Genomic DNA, 23,078 nt, shown 5'->3' with positions numbered 1-23,078 from the left:
GAGGTGACAGGTACCTGGTACTTGTCTACCGTGGCCTGGTGGATAAAGTTGCCTGCTGCCCCGGAATCGATGTGGGCCTCAGCCGTAAACCGGGTCCCCTCTGTCGTCACCCGGACAGTATGTTTAACTGGGACTGAAGGGATTTCTGTGGCAAGGGTGGCAGTTCCCACCATCCCTTGGACCTGAGGTGTACTTGGTTTCTCAGGGCAAGTTCGTAGCATATGAGAACCGTCTCCGCAATAGAAGCACAGGCCCCGGGCGAGCCGTTCTGCACAGCGTTGATTGGCTTAGACGGTCTACTTGCATGGGTTCTGGCGAGAAGTCGCGGAAAGGCAGGGACGAGGGAGCGGTAGGTCTCTGCGGGGGCAAGGCATGGCGAGGTGGTCGCTTCTCCTGGACTATCTCTTTGGTACGCTCCTGAAAACGGAGGTCAATCCGGGTGGCCAGGGAAATCAAAGCGTCCAAGGTGCGTGGAACGTCACGGCCGGCGAGTTCGTCTTTGATACAACCAGAGAGGCCCTCCCAAAAGGCCGCCGTTAAGGTCTCATTGTTCCAGCCAAGCTCCGAAGCTATCGTGCAGGACTGTATGGCATACTGGCCGACTGTTTGGGTCCCTTGGCGTAGCCGGAGGAGCGAAAAAGTCACTACGGTAGTTCATCCGGGTTCGTCGAAGGTACTCCTGAAGGCTCGCAGGAACTCCTTGATGTCGGTGATCATCGGGTCCTCATTCTCCCACAAGGGTTTAATCCAGGCCAGGGCTTCGCCTTCCAGGTGTGACATCAGGAACGCCACCTTGGCCTGGTCTGAGGCAATCAAGTGCGGGAGCAACTGGAAGTGCAGGGAGCACTGGTTCAGGAAGCCGCGGCAGGACTTGGGATCCCCTGCGTAGCGAGGCGGAGCAGCAAGGCAAAGTTGCTAGGCCGCGGAAGAACCTGGCTCGGACCTGGAGACTGGTTGATGCGTGGACTGAGACGAGGCGGCGGTCTGCAGCGTATACAACCGGTGGTCCACGGTTGCCAGGAATTTCAGCATCCGGTTCAGGGTTTCGCACTGTTGCGCCAGTTCCTGGCGCAGCTCAGCCAGCTCTGATTTTTGTGCTTCAGTGGGATCCATGGCCTGTGCTCCAGCAGGATCCATGGCCTAATCATACTGTGAGGGCCAGGGAGGCCGGGTAGGCCCAGGAGGTGGATCCACTGGACTGAGCACCCCACCGGAGGGCAGGGTACCCGGTAGCTGGAGCACTAATGTGGCAGGAACGAGGAGAACCAGGTCACCAGAGTCACGGAGTCCCGTATGACAGTACAGGAACAGGTACAGGTACCAGGTAGCAAAGACAGGACCAGGTCACTAGGGTCACAGCGTACTTTAAGGCAGTAACACAGGAAACAGGAACAAGAGGACCTGAGCACCTAGCTCACAAGACAAGGCATAGAAACACATGCGATGATCAGGTGCCGCCCACATGGAAAGGCCAGTCCTATATACCCAGCACAGCCTCAGGTCATTTCCTGTTGCAGCAGTGCTGGGCCTATAAGACCAGGTGAGTGGGCGCGGCCCGGTCCTATACAGAGGCATCAGTCAGAGTCAGACTCCTGAGACCTGGAACAGGACTCAGGGGAGCAAGAGCGGGAGCGGCAGGCGTGACCGGTGGACACATGGACTGGACCAGTGAGCAAGGAGTGGTGGTGCGATGGCGAGACTGGATCAGTGAGCAAGGAGTGGTGGTGCGATGGTGAGACCGGCTCAGTAGGTAAGGAGCGCTGCTGGGACACCGGGAGCGTGACAGTATAAGTCAGCCGCCCAAGACACCTTATAATACTCATGTAGGGGGCGGTCCAGTTCGATGGGTGTCACTGCTCTCGGTCCGATATCTCTTTTCTTCCTTCCATCCTCCTACCCAGCTCCGTGTGCATGACACGTCCTGCGTCATTCACACAGAGGCCCCCATTGCGCTTCTGCGCATGCACACTTTGATCTGCCCAGCTGAGGGCAGAGCAAAGTACTGGAATGCGCAGGCGCAAAGAAAGGTCAAAGACCAACCCTGTGCGTGCACACTGCCCTCAGCCATGTAGATCAAAGTGTGAATGTTTGTGAATGACGCAGGATGCGTTATGCACACGGAGCTGAGCAGGAGGACGGTGATCACACAAGATTGAGGAGGCACTGGACAAGGACTAGTGACAACCATCAGACCGGACCACCTCCTAGTTGAGTATTATACACTGTGTGCAGAATTATTAGGCAAATGAGTATTTTGATCACATGATACTTTTTATACATGTCCTACTTCAAGGTGTATAGGCTAGAGAGCCAACTACCAATTAAGTAAATCAGGTGATGTGCATCTCTGTAATGAGGAGGGGTGTGGTGTAATAACATCAACGCCCTATATAAGGTGTGCGCAATTATTAGGCAACTTAATTTACTTTGCCAAAATGGGTCAAAAGAGAGATTTGACGGGCTCTGAAAAGTCCAAAATTGTGAGATGTCTTGCAGAGGGATGCTGCTGTCTTGAAATTGCCAAACTTTTGAAGCGTGATCACCGAACAATCAAGCGTTTCATGGCAAATAGCCAACAGGGTCGCAAGAAGCGTGTTGGACAAAAAAAGGTGCAAAATAACTGCCCAAGAAAGGTGGCTATAACATGTCAGAAATGTTTATTTCTAAATTCTGTGCAGTTATATTGGTTTACCTGGTGAAAATAAACAAGTGAGATGGGAATATATTTAGTTTTTAAGTTGCCTAATAATTCTGCACAGTAATAGTAACCTGCACAAACAGATATCCTCCCAAGATAGGCAAATAAAAAAAAAACCCACTCCAACTTCCAAAAATATTAAGCTTTGATATTTATGAGTCTTTTGGGTTGATTGAGAACATAGTTGTTGATCAATAATAAAAAAAAATCCTCTTTTTTACATTATAGAGAATGGCCTGGAGATATCTACAGTATTCTAGAATACCGTATATAAGAGCTCAGTGGTGGTGGCCGCAGCTCATCAGGGAAAAACCTGGTGCCAGGTTCCCTTTTTAAACAATCAATTTAAAGAATAGGTCATCATCTATTCTATTGTAAGACAGCCCTTCTGATTAGGAATGTCATATTGTCATTATGAAGGAAGCTTGTAAACGGCAAAGTAGCCCCCGTATTATGGACAAAACTCCCAAACCTCCAGTGCTTCATCAGAAGTGAAGTTAGCGTACCACGGAAGAATATGGCTCTGATCAACAAATGGGGGATTTGAATCTTACAGACTTCTAAAAGACTTATAATGATACTCTTTGCGCTGGCTTTGCTTAAGGTTTTCTTTTTCAATATCCGAGTTACCATTAGATGGGATGTCTCATCTTGCCCAAATTATACAGATAGCAGGTGTAGGGGGACTGTTGTTGTGACAGGCACCTTACAAGGGGATATAGATGTGTAGTTGGACTGGCCTAGAAAAAAACTATGGGGCCAATTCATTAAGACTGGGGTTGGGCAGGTCAGTCTTACTGAAAGATTCGCTGGAGTGTGATGTGCAAAATTCATTAAGAGGTGCATTTTACTTAATGAATAATGTACATCATCTCTGTGGTGGGCGCCTCGCCAGAAATGTAGCCTTTCTAGTGTAAAAAAATGCAACAACAAGCAAAGCAACACAGTGGTCAATGGTCACTAATCCAACTATTTTGCCCAGTGGTGTGTTGCCATTCTATTTCCATTAGCTAGCAATGACACTTCAAATGATTGTATACAGTGATAGCTTGGCTATGCTAAGGAACGGCGAGTTGTGTGTTTGGACACGTTAGTTATAGCACCAGCATGTTGTTTGTCTCCATTTAGCTTGACTTGACTCTTTGTCAGAATGATTCTTTACATCATCCTTTGACCGCTTTCGTTGACGAGTTCTTTACGTCCAGAGGATCTCCTTGTGCTGCATGTTCTTTATTAACAACATCATTCTCGGTATACTTTCAACACCACTGGATGTTAAAACACCACACAGGGATCCTAGTTAGGCCATAACTGATGACCAAGCCGTGTTGCATCGATTGGTCTGTTTTCTCATTCTAATGTGGATTAAAACAAATTTGCTGATTTCATGTTACACTTTGGGGGTCTCATATCTCATTTCCATCCAAGAAAGCTCCAATACAGAAATTGTAGGTGGTGTCTCTTGTAAAGTGGCCATGTATGCATACAACCATTTTTTTTTAAATTCTTTTTACAAAGAAGCTGCGTAAATTGCCAAAAAATCCCAAAAATGTTGAGCCAAAGACTTGACCCCACTGTTACTATATTAACAGATGTAATTCTTACTACATTATTGTTTTATTCCCACAGCATGGATACATGATACTGTTCTAGCAGACATAGTCCAGCTGTTCCTTATACTGTTTTCAGCATGTTATCTGTTCAGAAGAATGTTTCACCCTCCTTACATGAATATGATGTCATATTTAAGTGAGCAGCAAACTATCAAAAATCCGTGTTCTCTAACTGTCAGAGACTATATATAGTCCATCATGTTACTGAACAAAATGATTGCTGGAGAAAAGTATGAAGCTATATGCTGATCAGACCATACCAATACATAATATCTATAGCTTAGCTACCAGGGAACAGAGGGTGTAGGTTGCCCCGGGCCCGTGCTCAGAGTGTCCCACGTCCCACTCGGATCTACACTACTGTTACTTACAGTTAGGTCCATATATATTTGGACACTGACACAAATTTGTTTTTTTTTTACCGGTTTACTGAAATATATTCAAGGTATAGTTATATAATGGACATGGACAAAGTCCTGACTTGTAGATTTCATTTGAGGGTATCCACAATAAAATGTGATGAACGGTTTATGAGTTTCAGCTCCATGTGCCACCCTAGTTTTAAAGGGCCCAAAAGTAGTTGAACAATTGACTCTCTGGCTGTTTCATCAGCCAGTGCAGGCAATTCCTTTGTTATTTAATTCTCAATTAACCACATAACAGGCCTGGAGTTGATTTGAGGTGTGGTTCTGCATTTTGAAGTTTTTGCTGAGAAGTAAACATATGGTCAAAGGAGCTCTCCATGCAGGTGAAAAAGGCTATCCATCTGAGAAAACAGAAAAAAAAACCAACTGAAAAATTGCTACAATACTATGAGTGGTTGAATCTACAGTTTGGTACATCTAGAGAAAGTAAGAAAGCACTGATGACCTCAACAATGCAAAAAGACCTATACGCCCACAGAAGACAACAGTGGTGGATGATCGCAGAATGATTACTATGGTGAAGAGAAACCCCTTCACAGCATCCAACCAAGAGAACAACACTCTCCAAGATGTAGGCATATCAATATCCAAATCTACAATAAAGAGAAGACTGCATGAAATAAAATACAGAGGGTTCACTGCACGGTGCACTACACTCATAAGCCTCCAGAATAAGAAGTCTAGATTGGACTTTGCTAAAATTAAAATCTTAAATAAAAACAGCACAATTCTGGAAGAACATTCTCTGGACAGATAAAACTAATATCAACCTCTCCCAGAATGATAGAAAGAAAAAAGTATGGTGAAGGCATGGTATAGCTCATGATCCAAAGCACACCACATCATCTGTAAAACACGGTGGAGACAGTGTGATGGCTGGACATGCATGGCTAACAGTGGCACTGGGTCCCTAATGTTTATTGATGATGTGACACAGGACAGAAGCAACTGGATGAATTCTGGGGTTTTCAGAGGCATACTGTGGGCTCAAATCTAGCCAAACTGACTGGTGGGCATTACAGAATAATACAGAATAATACAGAAGAACAATGACTCAAAACATAAAGCCAAAGCAACCCAGGAGTTTATTAAAGCAAAGAAGTGGTATTTTCTTGAATGGCCAAGTTAGTCATCTGATCTCAACCCAACACAGCTGTGATATGGTCGGGAGACCACTGACATTTCCGTAAATATCCCATTCAAGGGCAAGCTCCTTCCCTATCCAGGGAACTGTAAACTACTACCCCAAGAGTCCAGGAGGAAAAGAACAGGTAAACCAAAAAAATAGAGCACAAGAGTGGTAGGAAACTAACTGACAGCAACCCCCTGACTGTATATACACAACTAGAAATAGCGGTGGAGCGTGCCTACTCTACCTAGATGCCTTGTCACCACTTAAGAAACTAGCTAGCCTCAACAATGAAGAAAGGAATCCTAACTTGCTTCAGTGGAGCCCCAAAGGGATAGTTAAAAACCCCAACATATATAGACAATGATATAAGAAGCAAACAATACACAGTTGGTTAGGAATAGACTTGATCAAAGAGAGTAGCCAGCAAAAACCCTAATATATGCTAACTTCTGATGATCAGAATTCCCTTAGGACCACACGCTCCTCCACCCACTACATCAGGGAACTCTTGTGCAGGGCACCAGGCACGATTAGCATCCAAAGAGGTTGTCACAAAAAATGGCTTAGTAGCAACAGCCATAGGCAGAAAAATATTCAATGTCTAACGGGACTAATAGTGATCAGTACATACAGTTAGGTCCAAAAATATTTGGACAGTGACACAATTTTCGCGAGTTGGGCTCTGCATGCCACCACATTGGATTTGAAATGAAACCTCTACAACAGAATTCAAGTGCAGATTGTAACGTTTAATTTGAAGGTTTGAACAAAAATATCTGATAGAAATTGTAGGAATTGTACACATTTCTTTACAAACACTGCACATTTTAGGAGGTCAAAAGTAATTGGACAAATAAACCAAACCCAAACAAAATATTTTTATTTTCAATATTTTGTTGCGAATCCTTTGGAGGCAATCACTGCCTTAAGTCTGGAACCCATGGACATCACCAAACGCTGGGTTTCCTCCTTCTTAATGCTTTGCCAGGCCTTTACAGCCGCAGCCTTCAGGTCTTGCTTGTTTGTGGGTCTTTCCGTCTTAAGTCTGGATTTGAGCAAGTGAAATGCATGCTCAATTGGGTTAAGATCTGGTGATTGACTTGGCCATTGCAGAATGTTCCACTTTTTTGCACTCATGAACTCCTGGGTAGCTTTGGCTGTATGCTCGGGGTCATTGTCCATCTGTACTATGAAGCGCCGTCCGATCAACTTTGCGGCATTTGGCTGAATCTGGGCTGAAAGTATATCCCAGTACACTTCAGAATTCATCCGGCTACTCTTGTCTGCTGTTATGTTATCAATAACACAAGTGACCCAGTGCCATTGAAAGCCATGCATGCCCATGCCATCACGTTGCCTCCACCATGTTTTACAGAGGATGTGGTGTGCCTTGGATCATGTGCCGTTCCCTTTCTTCTCCAAACTTTTTTCTTCCCATCATTCTGGTACAGGTTGATCTTTGTCTCATCTGTCCATAGAATACTTTTCTAGAACTGAGCTGGCTTCATGAGGTGTTTTTCAGCAAATTTAACTCTGGCATGTCTATTTTTGGAATTGATGAATGGTTTGCATCTAGATGTGAACCCTTTGTATTTACTTTCATGGAGTCTTCTCTTTACTGTTGACTTAGAGACAGATACACCTACTTCACTGAGAGTGTTCTGGACTTCAGTTGATGTTGTGAACGGGTTCTTCTTCACCAAAGAAAGTATGCGGCGATCATCCACCACTGTTGTCATCCGTGGACGCCCAGGCCTTTTTGAGTTCCCAAGCTCACCAGTCAATTCCTTTTTTCTCAGAATGTACCCGACTGTTGATTTTGCTACTCCAAGCATGTCTGCTATCTCTCTGATGGATTTTTTCTTTTTTTTCAGCCTCAGGATGTTCTGCTTCACCTCAATTGAGAGTTCCTTAGACCGCATGTTGTCTGGTCACAGCAACAGCTTCCAAATGCAAAACCACACACCTGTAATCAACCCCAGACCTTTTAACTACTTCATTGATTACAGGTTAACGAGGGAGACGCCTTCAGAGTTAATTGCAGCCCTTAGAGTCCCTTGTCCAATTACTTTTGGTCCCTTTAAAAAGAGGAGGCTATGCATTACAGAGCTATGATTCCTAAACCCTTTCTCCAATTTGGATGTGAAAACTCTCATATTGCAGCTGGGAGTGTGCACTTTCAGCCCATATTATATAAATAATTGTATTTCTGAACATGTTTTTGTAAACAGCTAAAATAACAAAACTTGTGTCACTGTCCAAATATTTCTGGACCTAACTGTAGAAGTGGAATACTAAATACAACCAAAAGTGAATATGCAAAAATGGTGGAAAAAGCCTTCACTGGATTCTCAGCAATGTCCCTTTCTTAAAGAACATCTGTGGGAACACAAATGCATATTTGAGAGCAAAAACGCAGAACTATGTTCGGACAGAAAAAACTCCACTATGTGTTTTTCCACCGAGAATGAACAGCTTCCATAGCATTTCAAAACAAATTGTCTTTTTTCTTGTGACTGAATGGTTTTCATACATTTTTCTCTTGTGTGCAATGTTTATTTGATTCTATTTCAAAGTACTTATCCCAGGCTCCAAAAAGTGAGATCAAGATGACTAGGAAAAAGGCAAAAAATTGCATCCAAAAAAAGAAGACAGCAGTGGAGATCTCCAAGGGAAAAAACAAACTGGAGTACACTGAAGAAGTATCCAGCGGATCTCAGGCACATGGCCGACAGGAGGACCAGATGTCCAAGACATTTTCACTGGAGCTAGATTGACTCAAGAAAACGATATCACCATCGTCAGCCTGAGGCAGAATTAATTCCTTTATACAGAAGAGCTGGACATGATTGGCCCATTAGGATGAGAGCCAGGCCCTACACCTGTCTCAGTGACAAGCAAAGAATCTGACACAGTTACAGCACTGGCTGGCACTAGTGCGACTAGTCTCCGAAGATTCTTTCACACTGTGACCGTAGCAAATAGCACACGCTATACTTCTCTGTGCTCTCCACAGGACATTATTGAGTCGTACATTTCTATCTTTGATACTCAATACACAGCTTGCTTAGCAGATTGATTTATTCTACACACCAAGCAAGAGTCATTTTCCACTTTATTCTGTGTATATATATATATATATATATATATAATATGTGTGTATATATATTGTGAAGTAGCAACATTGCTTGGGCAAAAACGTGAGGCAGTGAGGCAGCAGCGTGTTCACACCAAGTCTCTTCCGGATCGCAGCCGATGAATATAGACAAATCCTTTGTATAAAAGTCTTGTTACCTTAGCAGTGCCATAGTGGGACCCTGGTAACTGCAGGGATCTGTTTAGGTTCTCCCAGGCTCACACTCCTGGCCAGTGTTCACTCCACACAAAGCCAGCTCACACAGCATGTGTTTGCTTCAACAAGCCTGGCTCTCAACTGAGACCCACCCTGATGTGCTCTGCAAGATTTAAACCAAATGATGGACATGAAATTGCTACAAAACCTGTCCTGGGAGGAGGAATCAGTCTCCCTTTCCCAGTAATAGCTATAGCAAACTCAGAGGGTTTCCAGACACATTCTGGGGGACACATAGCGGCCTTCAAATATTACTCGGTCACTGCCTCACATATCCCCCCCCTCAGTTCAAATGGGCGGGGTTGAACATTTGCCAACATACAGGGGCCCCTGGATAGGGCATCCGCATTGCCCTGCAACCTCTCTGCTCAATGTTCCACAGAAAAGTGAAAGTTCTGCAAGGAGAGAAATGCTAGCCACCAGGTGGTTTCTCTCTTTTCAGAACTTTCACTTTTCTGTGGTACATTGGCATTCCTCATCCAGACCAACGGGGAGTGGTCTGTCACCAGGTGAGTGTCGCCACAGCAGGTAATAGCGTAGGGACTCCAGAGCCCATTTTATGGCCAGGCACTTCTTCTCCACTATGCTATAGTTCTTCTCTACCGGGGTGAGTTCTCTACTCAAATAGGTAGACAAAAAATACAAAAGCGGTCTTTTCTTTTGCCGTTTCTGTCAGCGGCACCTGCCAGTAACCTTTAGTAAGATCGAGAGTTGTGAAGTACTGGGCCCGTCCCACTCTCTTCATCAGCTCATCGACTCTGGGCATGGGATACATATCAAATTTCAAAACTTTATTTAACTTTCGGAAATCATTACAGAATCTTAAAGAACCGTCTGATTTCGGGATCAGCACAATGGGACTGGCCTATTCGCTCGTGGATTTTTTAATAACTCCTAGTTGGAGCATATTTTTTACCTCCTCCACAATGGCTTGCCTACAAGCCTCTGATACCCGCTATGGCCTTATGCGTACCCTTACTAGAGGCTCGGTGACAATGTCATGCTTGATTATAGTTGTTCGACTGGGTAGGTCTGAGAACACATCCGTATTCCGCTGCACTAACCTCCGAGATGCCTGTCTCTGCTGTTTTGAGAGAGAATCCCCTATCCTTACTCCCAATTCATCACCAGGGGACTCCTCCTTGGTGGTTGTCAAGGCACCTGAAGAGGATAGGTCCAACATTACGTCAGTCACCATACATTCTCTGTCTTTCCACGCCTTTAGCAGGTTTACATGGCATATTTGCTCTGGTTTTCTTCTACCTGGATGATACACCTTATAGTTTACGTCCCCTACTTTCTCTCAGATCTCATAGGGAGCTTACCATTTGGCTAAAAACGTACTTTCTGCAGTAGGTATTGGAACTAAGACACGATCCCCCAGTTTAAAAGACCGGATGGAGGCCATTCTATTATACCGAGTGCTTTGGGCCGCCTGAGCATCCAGCAAATGTTCTTTAACAATGGGCATTACTGCCGTGATACGATCCTGCATACTCATAACGTATTCAACCGTGCTTTTGTGAGGATTCGGCTCCTGTTCCCAAGTTTCTTTAACAATATCCATCAGTCCCTGCAGATGTCTGCCATACAGTAACTCAAATGGCGAGAACCCGGTGGAAGATTGTGGGACTCCGCGGATAGCGAAGATTAAATAGGGCAATAACATGTCCCAATCTTTCCCTTCTTTGGAGACCACTTTTTTAAACATAGCCTTCAGAGTTTTATTTTTAAATCAGATATTTTTTATTAAACAACTAAGAATCAATACAGAGAAAATATATTGCATCTTATATAACTAGTAAAAGCGTACATTGAAAAAATATATGTTGTCTATAAATCAGCTTTTTCCTATGTATATATAAAAAAAAAAAAGAAAACAGGATTCTTAGATCAGTTATATAAATTGAGCCTACAAACAACATGGCTCCACAGATAAACAAAAGTTTAAATTATGCAATAATGCCTCAGTCTAATAGAAAAGTCTCCTCCATCAGCTATGTCGCTCCGCATCATATTTCCATACCCGCTTGCCTCTCTCTCCCCATTTAGTCATCAATCACACCCTTCCCGCCCCCTCCCACAGCGCCGCTCAAAGTCCACTCCGCCACAGAAAACACTAGTTTTAACTTTTACTCCCCAAACGTTCCATTCACTGCAAGCACAACAGTAACTGGTCCAACATTGCATCCTGCACTAGTGCCCCAGAGGGAAGACCCGGCGACTCCATCCATGGCTGCCAGATTTTGTAAAACTTTCTCAGTGTTTTTCTTTTTAAATAAACTCCCCTTTCCAATCTAATGACATATTTAATTTATTTTTAAGCTCTGGTAATGTTGGTGGTAGAGGAACTAACCAATGGTATGCCAGTATCTTCCTTGCTTGATACAGGATACGTATAGGTACGCTATTACCAGGGCTGTTGGAGAGTCCGGGTCTACTCCTCCCTCCCACAGACTAAACAAACATAAACGAGGTTACTGCTATTTTGTGATATGATATATTTGGTCTATGAGACCCAGGGTTTGTCTCCAGAAATCACCAATGTGTCCACACTCCCACATAACATGCATCAAAGGGGTATCATCCTGTCCACACCTAACACATTGTGCATTTGGTCTAAGTCCCATCCTGAATAATAGGCTGGGAGTTTTATATACCCTGTGGATGAGATATATTTGAGAAAGCCTTTGGCACTCAGAGACCGCCAGTTTAGGGACCTGTTCTAGAATGTTGGACCACTGGTCTTCCGTCAGGGGACCAACGTCCCGTTCCCATGTACTTTTAACAGTTAGTGGGTATGTCTCCAGATGGGCAGGTAGTAATCTTTTGTACAGTTCAGAAATAAGGCCTTTAGAGGACTCAGATGTAAGTAACTTGAAACGTTCCACTAGACCAACGGTCTGGGGATGGTACACTGACGTGCGTAGCTGCTTGATCTGAAGGAATTTGCACAGTTCCTTAGTAATTTTAGACATAAAGGGAGTTCCCTGATCGGTCAGGATTTCTTTGGGTAACCCCACATGACAGAACATGGCAAACAACTCCCAAGCAATAAGCTTCGCCGAGGTGTGACGCAGTGGAACGGCCTCCGGATAACGCGTCACGTAATCCATCACTACCAGGATTTGCTGGTGACCACGGGCTAATTTTACAATGGGTCCAATCAGATCCATAGCAATCAGCTCAAAAGGCACCTGTATAATGGGTAAAGGTATCAGAGGACTACGAAAACGGTGCATGGGTGCGGTCAACTGACAATAAGGGAAGGACTCACAGAACTTCTTAATTTCTGCGCCGACCCCTGGCCAGTAAAACCACTGGAACATGCGTTCCCACGTTTTCTCTTCACCTAAGTGCACACTCATTAGGTGGTTATGAGCCAATTCCAAGGCCTGACGGCGGTATGGCTGAGGGACCACCAACTGTTCCACTATTTCCCTCTGGATTTTATCAACCCAATAAAGCAACTCTCGCTTGAGAGCCACGTAGGGAGTTTCCAGCTTGGCACCAGGCTGCTGGGGCACCCCATCAATTACCTGTACTTTTCCACGTCCTGAAACCAAGGTAGGGTCCCGGAGCTGTGCTGTTGCAAAATTAGCTGGAATAAAATATATAGAGAAAAGAAACGGGTTTTGCGCCGCGCTAAAAACCACAGATGCAGTAGATAAAAAGACTTCCTTTTTATTTTTACAAGGCTACGCGTTTCAGAGATATCTCCGTCTCCTTCATCAGCAAAAAAGAAATCATGCCATTACCTCTAGGGGGGACCTGTCAGGCTTACACTCTGTCCCTATACTGGTGACCCCTACGGCAGGTATCCCTGATTTGGGATCTTCCGGTTCAGGATCTGATTCAATCATACACCTCGGAGGGCTGGGTCGCCTTCCACATAATGTTCAGAACAGGGGCAAGTCTCTTTCCAAAATAACATCATAAGGGAGTGTTTTCACCACCCCCACTTTATGTTGAACCTCTCCACATGAGGTAGAAATGGTGACCCTTTCCGTAGGGTATTCACGGAGGTCTCCATGTATACAGAGTACCCCTACTTTGTGTCCTGTGGGGTTTTCCCCGGAGACCAAGGATGCATGAATGAGAGTCATTACACTTCCTGACTCCAACAAAGCCTCTGCCGTACAGCCATAACACGTACTTTGCAGAGATGGGGCTCCTCCCCCATAGTGACAGTGCTTACGGCACAAACAGTATGGGTATCCATTGATTCCCGGCGAGCGTACCGGCAGTCCATGGGTTCTGATGTGAGCGGGCATTGTGAAATCATATGCCCCAGCTGATGGCACCGCCAGCACATAACAGCAAAGATGTCCCTGTTGCGGATGTCCGACTTTTAAGGGAACCGGGACCTCGGCTGACCTTAGTCTGGGATTTATTCTCTGCAAGGGCTGGAGAAGGGGCAGCCCCCGAGGCAGGACGGGAGTCTTTTGCTGATTGTGTAGGGGGCGTATACCTACAGAGTGCCCGCCGTGAAGCAGAGTCCCGGACCGACTCCTGGGTAGCCGTGTAGCGTTCCACCAAACTCACTAGTTGGTCTAGGGTACCGGGATCCCCGTGGCCCACCCACCATTGAATGGGGCTAGCAAAGTCCGCACAAACCGTTCAATCACCATCCGCTTAATCATCTGTCCGGGGCTCAAGGTCTCCGGCTGGATCCATTTTTTCACAAGGTCCAGTAAGACATGGGCCTGTGAACGTGCAGGTTTTCCCTCCACAAAGGACCACTGATTCACTTGCTGGGTCTGGAGATAACTATTAACCCCCATTTGTGGAAGGATCTCACCTTTCAGTGCGCCATAGTCCTTGGCATCCTCCGCACTGAGATCCAGGTAGGTTTTTTGGGGTTCACCCACCAAGAACGGGACCACGACATCAGTCCAACGGTCGATAGGCAATTTCTCTAGCTCAGCGGTCCTCTCAAACACGGTGAGAAAAGCTTCTGGGTCATCCTCTGCACTCATCTTTATAAGTGCCACCCTTACTCTGTCCTGAGCCGCAGGAGGGACTGGGGGACCTGGAGTTGCCGCTGGGAATGCTTGTCGCAGAGCTGTAAGCTGGTGAATCAACAAGCTGTTTGTCTCCCATTGCTGAACTAACGCCCGCTGGAGCTGGGCATTGGTTTGTTGCTGCTGAGCACTAGCCTGTTGCTGTTGTGTACTGGTTTGTGCAAAAGCCTGCTGTAGTTGAGCACTAGACTGGGCCAGCTGCTTTACAAGATCCTCCATGGTGACTGCTGGGTTAAACTGTAGCATTGTAGGCTTGATCATGGACACGTGGAAACTGGGTTGTTGCCCCTAGCAACCAGGCTGCACTGCCCACATTCTCCACCCCAAGGTGAGGTAGCACTGTTGCTTGGGCAAAAACGTGGGGCAGTAGCGTGTTCACACCAACAGTCTATTTATTGTTGCAGCATAAATAGATCCAGTTTTCCATAGTCAAATAAAGTCTCTTCCGGATCGAAGCCGGTGTATATAAACAAATCCTTTGTATAAAAGTCTTGTTACCTTAGCAGTGCCATAGTAGGACCCTGTTAACTGCAGGGATTTGTTTAGGTTCTCCCAGGCTCACACTCCTGACCTGTGTTCACTCCACACAGAGCCGGCTCACACAGCATGTGTTTGCTTGAACAAGCCTGGCTCTCAACTGAGACCCACCCTGATGTGTCCTACAAGATTTAAACCAAATGATGGACATGAGGTTGCTACAAAACCTGGACTGGGGAAGGAATCCGTCTCTCTTTCCCAGTAAGGGCTCGTGCGCACATTGCGTAATTGCATGCATTTACGCTGCGTATTGCACTGCAGCGTAAATGCATGCGTCCTGCATCCCCTGCACAATCTATGTAGATTGTGCATGACATGTGCGCATGATGCTTTTATGAACGCAGCGATTTGGGTGTTAAAATTTTGACCCAAATCCGTGTGTTCATAAATTGAGCATGTCAATTATTCCGTGCACTATGGATGCAGCTCCCACTCTGTCTATGGTGGGGGCAGCAGCCATAGCGCATGAAATCGGCTTTTTTTTCTGCAAAAAAACGGCATCCATTATGCAGTGTTTCTACAGCGATTTGAAGCGCACATGTGCTGTGAAATCGCTGCAGAATATTCAGCAGTTACGTGCGCATGAGCCCTAAGGCTGGTTTCACACATCAGTTTTTTGCCATCAGGCATAATCTTGTGTGTAAAGGGCCCGTTACACACGTCAATTTATCGGGAGATATGTCGTCGGGGTCACGGATTCCGTGACGCACATCCGGCATCGTTTGCGACGTTGTTGCGTGTGACACCTATGAGCGACCCTGAACGATTGCAACAGTTGCGAAAATCTTTGATGGCAGACACGTCGTTCATTTTCAAAATATTGTTCGTCTTGTTGAATGCAGTAGACATATTCATACGTGTGACACCCTGCCAACGACGAACAACATCGTTAGTGCGTACGTCATCTGCGACTCAGGCGTGTCTCTACACGCAATGCTTCACAGACCCCACTATGATTGGTGTTCACAACTGTGTTCAAATTTGTCCGCCGTGGTTGATAAGGCGGACGCAAAGTGTTATTAAAGTCATTTGTCCCTTTCTGCGGTCCTGTTTGTGTCTCATTTCAGAGCTCAGCTGTGGCATGTTTGCTTTGTTCATTTGTCGCCTACTACATTTGGTCCCTTTTACAGTGCTTCATCTCGGTAGGTTATTTTTTTCTTTAAACCAGTTTTTATTGATTTTCTGATAATCATTATAAAGGGGTACAGAATGAAGAAAAGAATGGACGGCACAACAACATTCAATATCCTGTAACTTCCCTTTCACATTAAATACTAAATAGTTGGCTCTCCTAATCGGTTAAATCGTAAACCCCCTTTAATTAGACAGACCATTTAATTGTTCTATCTTGGCCACACTTCTACTACACTCCCTCTAAAGGCCCCGTCACACTAAGCAACATCGCTAGCAACATCGCTGATGAGTCACACTTTTTGTGACGTAACAGCGATCCCCTTAGCGACGTTGCTGTGTGTGACATCCAGCAACAACCTGGCCCCTGCTGTGAAGTTGTTGGTTGTTGCTGAATGACCTGGGCCATTTTTTGGTTGTTGGTGTCCCGCTGGGAACATGTCTGACACCGTATCAACAACCAGCAACTAGTTGGCGATTCAGAATTCAACGACGCAGGCGTGGTTTAGGCCTCCCTCTTCAACTCCGATTGGTGGTCACAACTAAGCAAAAGGTCTCTCACTTCCGTCCTTCGTTCATACAGCTTTTCGGATCGTAGTAGAGACCTCCAAGCTTGCGTGCTGGTTTGCGGATCTTATTAACGGCTTCTTCAACTCCAATTGGTGGTCACGACTGCGGCTTTGATTAAGAAGTCAACGAGGTCGCACTTACGTTCTCTGTTGGCGGGATCGCACTAGAGACCTCCGTGCTTTCATCTTCCACCTTCTGATAGTTTTATATTACATATTTCTTTGGTAGGTATAATTTGCGGTGTTGTTTGATATGATAGTATTCTGCATTGTGTTCATGTTTTGACACTTACAAGCCTATACTGCTTGTTGTCAGTATTCATTTTCTCTTTCTGCTGCATTTTATGTGTGTGTGCGATTATAATAAATTAGTTCTTTTTTTGGTTGATATTTATATCATTTATCATTTTATTTTGCAGTTTGCACATCATGAACCACACCGAGCGTGCTGTTTTGGTTTCTGCATTGCTGCTTGAGGCAGCTCGGCAAGAAGATGAGGCACAGATGCGTTCAAAAAGAAGGCGTCGCATGTGGACCAGAGAGTGGCTGCTGAAGAGGTCCCAATTCTCCCACATGCGACTAGTCAGAGAGCTGCAGGAGAACAATCCTCATGATTTTCGGAACTATCTGCGCATGTCAGAGGAATCTTTCAAATTAATACTGGAGAGTGTCAAGCCATATATTAAACGGCAGAATACACGAATGCGTGCTGCTGTCCCGGCAGAGGAAAGATTGTCCGTCACACTGCGTTTCCTCGCCACTGGACGCTCACTGCAAGACTTACATTTTTCTGCAGCCATTTCAAGGCCACTGCTCAGTACTATAATTCCGGAGACATGTAATGCGATTGTCCGCAGTCTCAGGAGCTACATGCAGTTTCCCAAAACAAAAGAGGAATGGAAAAAGATTGCCTCTGATTTTGACCATCTTTGGCAGTTCCCTAACTGTGGTGGGGCTTTGGACGGGAAACATGTGAGGATCACCCAACCAGGGAACAGCGGATCCTATTTCTTCAATTACAAGGGCTATTTTAGCGTCATTATGATGGCCCTAGTTGACGCCAATTATGAATTTATAACTGTTGAAGTTGGCATGAATGGAAGGGTTTCCGATGGTGGTGTTATAGAGCACACACGTTTTGGAGAGCGATTGGACAACTGTGAACTGAATTTGCCACCCAACTCTGAGACTAGAGACAACCTTAATTTTGTGTTTGTCAGCGATGAGGCATTCCCGCTTCACGCAAATCTTGTTAAACCTTTCCCTCAAAAAAGTCTGACGGTGGAAAGACGAATTTTCAATTACCGTCTGTCAAGGGCCCGTCGGGTTGTTGAAAACGCTTTTGGGATCATGGCCAACCGTTTTCGAGTTTTCCACACACCTATAAACATGAAGCTTGAATCAATAGACTATGTTGTTTTGACCTGTTGCGTGTTGCACAACTTTCTTCGGCGGCGCGATGCTATTGGGTACTGTCCACCTGGCTTTGTGGACTCTGTAGACCCAACAAATGGGGAAGTGGAGCTTGGTGAATGGCGTAAAAACGATCCTACAATTGCAGGCCTTCAACCAGTCGTGCACGGCAGAACAAAGGATGATGCGAAGGCCTGCCGAGAAAACTACTGCCAATATTTTAATGGCCCTGGTGCAGTGACTTGGCAGCATCAGAATTTATAGTGGTATACTGATGTAATATAAACAATCCTTTCATTTTGTGTAATCATGTGTAATAAACCTAAAAATTTACTTTTTAAACTACTTGTTGTTTATTGAAAAACTAATGGTCCGTCCACGTACCATGTTTCCACAAGAAAAAGCCAGTTTGTAGTGCTGCACTCTTTAGTGCAGTCTGCACGTAGACCCCGCTTTGGGTATGGGAGGGGATACATGCATAGCGCATGAAATCTGCTTTTGTTCTGCAGTGATTATATAGATATATATGTATCTTTATCTCTCTATCTATATATACATATACTGTGTATATATATATATATATATATATATAATAGTTGCATGGATATATCTCTATATATATACCTAGATATATAACTATCTAGACATCTCTATATCTATACATACATATATATATATCGAATATATAAAGCTGAATGTGTGTGTGTGTGTGTGTGTGTGTGTGTGTATGTCCGGGATTGGCATCCGCACCGTCGCAGCTACAGCCACAAAATTTTGCACACTCACACTACTGGACCCCAAGAGCGTCATAGGCTATGTTTTGAGGGGAAATTTTAACCCCGCTCTTTACAGTTATTCGCCCAAAAACCTGCCTCCATTAAAGCGAATGGAGCTCGGAGCCACAGTGCAGCCAGAACTTCAGAAGAATGCGCAGCCACGCCCTTATATGGAATGTTGGCGTGTCACAATGCAGCCAGGGAAAGAGACAGACACAGACGGGGTAAGAAACAGACATAGATAAAGTAAGAGACAGACACAAAGAGATAGACACAGACAAAGATACAGACTGACAGGGAAAGAGACTGACAGGGAAAGGGACAGACAGGGAAAGGGACAGACAGGGAAAGGGACAGACAGGGAAAGGGACAGACAGGGAAAGGGACAGACAGGGAAAGGGACAGACAGGGAAAGGGACAGACAGGGAAAGGGACAGAGAGAGAGATAGACAGAGAGATATATACAGAGGGGGAGACAGACAGAGAATGGGAGAGAAACAGAGAGACAGTTACTATCCCGGGCAGCGCCGGGTGCTATGTTGTGAGGCGAAATTTTAACCCCGCGCGTTCGAATTAATAATCAATCTTGCCCTATCTACATAATGGTGAAAAAGTGCCCCCAACACTTTTCGTTTCAAACAGCTGCCAGATGTGAACAAGGGGGACTTAAAAAATGAGAGCGATGGCGCCAAAGAGTATATACCGTACAGTTGCTAAGTTGGAGCCAGGACATGAGATACTCACCCCACTCAGGGATATGAACACACACTCAAAATGTGCCACACACTACCACGTGCTTGAACATATATACCACCCTCAGCACACATCTCACCACACATACACCAGCCTCGCCACATAATCACCCTAAAACACACACAAGTCTGGTATTATCCTTCAAAAATAAAAATCTGATTAATAAGCAGCCAAACTACAAGAACAACAAATGTAACACATAGGACATACGTCAGCTGTCAGTCACATGACCTGTCTATATTGTCACGCTCCCCGGGTCCCCTGTCACGCTCCCCGGGTCCCCTGTCACACTCCCCGGCTCCTCTTCCATGCTCCCCGGCTCCCCTGCCTTCCTTACCGGCTCCCCTGCCGCGCTCCGCCGCTCCCGTGCCAGGCTTCCTGGTTCCCTGCTCCACAGCCTTCCTGCCTCATCGCCTGCGGTCCCCAGGCAGCCCGGTCCCCGCTCCCGGCGTCCGATGGCAACCCAGCCCCAGCCCGGCTCTCCTGCTTCCTCCTCACCGCTCCCTCCTCTGGCTTCTGGCACCCGGGCCGCGCGCATGCGCATTAGGGCGCGCGCGGTCATTGACCCTCTCTTAAAGGGCCAGCGTCCACTGACAGGAAATTGAACACGCAAGTACAGGGTATAAAGGGGTTTAATGTCCAAGTGGGCGGGGCCTGTTCTTCGTGTTTCCCAAGCTAGGAGTCAGGTCTCCTTGTGTTCCTGTGAGATACTCACCTCTCTCTCTTCTAGAGCCGATCCTGCTTCGCCACCCGGTCCTGCCGAATCCCGAACGCTGCCCATCTGCCATCCTGACAGTCCGTTCCATCTCTGATCCCTGCGGTGACCCGTCTGCTCGCTCCATCGGTTCCGGACTCCGCCTGACAACATCTTGGCCTCCGAACCTGAGCTTCGTCACCCGGACTACCATCAGTGACTCCGTGGTCCCAGGGACTTCTGCATTCTCCTCTTATACACGGACTGTTCTGCTACCTGTAGTGCTCCAGCTACCGGACCCCTTACCATCATCAAGGAGTTCGGCCCAGTGGATCCACCTCCTGGGTCTGCCCGTCCACCTGGCCCTAACATATATGTGTATGTGTGAGCTAATATATACTGTCAGGGGGGAGGGCTTTCTGTTGCCTGGAGATTTATCAGGCTGTCAATAGCAACCAATCACAGCTTAGCTTCTATTTTGCTACAGTTAATTAATCTGAGCTCTGATTGGTCAATATAGGCAACAATTTAATAATTACATTTATATCTGTGGTTTTTTTTTGTGTGCAGAATACATTTTTGTTAATACATTCTGTTTTGTTAACAGCAGATATTAACCCGGGCGAAGCCGGGGAGTACAGCTAGTATATATGTGTATATATATAAAAATATCAAAATATATGGGTGGAAAACAATTTTGGGCTCTTCTTTACTTGCAATTTACATATGCAGTTGCGATTTAAAAAAAAGGAAAATAAAAAAAAAATGATTGCACTCCCAGCAATGCAAATCAATGAAGCCGTCTACTCTATATAGCTTTTACTAACGGGGTCGTATTAGCGTCACGGAATCTGCGACCAAAACGACATCCCTTTTGCGTTTTCACTCTGAACATGGTTTGTGAGCACGCAGTTGGTGCTAAAGCGACCCTTGACGCACCGTATGCGTCATGGCGGGAGTCCGTTCCTGTAGTTCCTCTGGTGACCGGCTTCACTGATTTGTAGTTGAAAGTGACAGTTTCACTTTCACCTTCAATCATAATAACAATTCTAATATGTCACCAGTCAAACTTGGAGAAATATTATAATCCAGCCATGTTCAAAGATGCAATATCTTTAGACATTGGCTGGAGCAGGGTTCACTGCCCCACCACCAATCTGATTGCAGCTAGCGTCCATGTGACACTATGCATCCAATCATGCAAGGAGGCGTGCACGTTGGCGACGCACCTGCGTTGCCTACGTAACCGCAACTGCGTCCGATAATTAAACATGGCAGCACGCAGGCGAGCTGCAGCTTGGGGGGAGGCTGATGTCCGGTTTTTGATAAGGGAAGTGGATGCTCGTGACTATAATTGTCATGAGTCGCATGAGCATCCACTTCTACATAAAAAATCAGTGTTGAGGAGGATCCAGAGAGGTCTGAGGAGAAGATTCCATGTGGAAAGGACTTCTTCACAGATCCGTAAAAAACTTGCGGATCTGCGTTATCGTTCAAGCGACCGGATCTCAGCCATACGGGCAGAGAGGCTGCATAATCAAGGTGGGTGTAGAAGGTTGGGCCTAGGGAATGTATAATGGTATTAAATGTATATATGTATGTATATATATCTATATATAATGATATAGATATATAGATATAGACATATAAGGCCCCCTTCACACGTCCTTGAAAAAACATGCACGTGTGTTACGTCCGTTTTTCGAGTCCGTTTTCCGTTTTTGTGTCCTTTTTTTTGTGTCCGTGTACCATCTGTGTGAATGACATATGCTAGCCGTGTGTGCGTGTTGGTTGTCCGTTTATGCGTGTGAGAAATAACTGCCATGTGTATGTGTTGTCCGTGTGAATTTATGCGTGTTTGTGATGCACAATGTCGTAGATACATACCCACTGACAGCAGAGAGTCGCGCATAGAGAATGAACTGGGGTGAACTTAACTCAAATTCATTGTCATACCACGGCTGTGTCTAGGTGTCGCATCCTGATTTTCGGTCACCCGTGAAGGACTCACCGGTGAACGCTAATCCTCAGTGTAACTGAATGGAGTACCCCTCTCTCATACTCACCGTTCCCCGATCACCGGAGCGCGGCTCTGCACGGCTGTTCTCTAAACTCCGGCGGCTTTTCCTCTTTAAAAAAGCCGGCCGCTCATTAAACAATCTCGTATTCCCTGCTTTCCCCACCCACCGGCACCTATGATTGCTTGCAGTTAGACACGCCCCCTCGCTGATTGACAGCTATCTCACTGCAACCAATCACAGCCGCCGGGGAGTGGGACTATACTGTGCAGTAAAAAAAAAAAAAAAAAATTAAAAACGACGTGCGGTCCCCCCCCATTTTGATACCAGCCAAGGTAAAGTTACATGGCTGAAGGCTGGTATTCTCAGGATGGGGAGCTCCACGTTATGGGGAGCCCCCCCAGCCTAACAATATCAGCCAGCAGCCGCCCAGAATGGCCGCATACAATAGATGCAACTGTTCTGGGACTCTACCCGGCTCTTCCCGATTGGCCCTGGTGCGTTGGCAATCGGGGTAATAAGGAGATTGTTTAATGAGTGGCCAGCTTTTTTCAAAAGAGGAAAAGCCGTCGGAGTTTAGAAAACAGCCGTGCCGCTCCGGTGATCGGGGAACGTTGAGTATCAGAGAGGGGGGGAGACTGACCGACAGACAGCGAGAGAGGGACAGACAAGACAGAGAGAGACCGACAGACATAGAGACCGACCGACGTATTGAGGTAGATTGACAGACATAGGCAGGAAAACAATGAATGACCGGCATCACTAGAAAAAAGCACAAAACGTACACGGAGCATACAGAGATGCATCCGTGTCACGTATTGTGCGCACATAACCATTGACTTTCATGGTGTCCGCGTGTGCATGTCCCGTGCAGAAAATGGACATGCTTCCGTGCAAAACGGAAACACATACGGATCACAGACACACGAACATTCTGAAATAA

General features: G+C 45.9%; 1 long non-coding RNA gene across 1 annotated transcript in view; it reads left to right on the top strand.

Annotated features, from left to right (window-relative positions):
- LOC142250525 (uncharacterized) overlaps positions 1-20,736 on the top strand; it is a 30,968-nt gene extending 10,232 nt beyond the window's left edge. The window contains exon 3 of the long non-coding RNA XR_012725208.1: positions 20,154-20,736. This is a non-coding gene — a long non-coding RNA (uncharacterized LOC142250525). The remainder of the gene's footprint in view (positions 1-20,153) is intronic.
- Positions 20,737-23,078: the final 2,342 nt, after the last annotated feature.

This window comes from Anomaloglossus baeobatrachus, chromosome 9 (genome assembly GCF_048569485.1).
Source record: "Anomaloglossus baeobatrachus isolate aAnoBae1 chromosome 9, aAnoBae1.hap1, whole genome shotgun sequence".
NCBI classification, from domain to species: domain Eukaryota; kingdom Metazoa; phylum Chordata; class Amphibia; order Anura; family Aromobatidae; genus Anomaloglossus; species Anomaloglossus baeobatrachus.
This window is presented reverse-complemented; position numbering and strand designations above follow the sequence as displayed.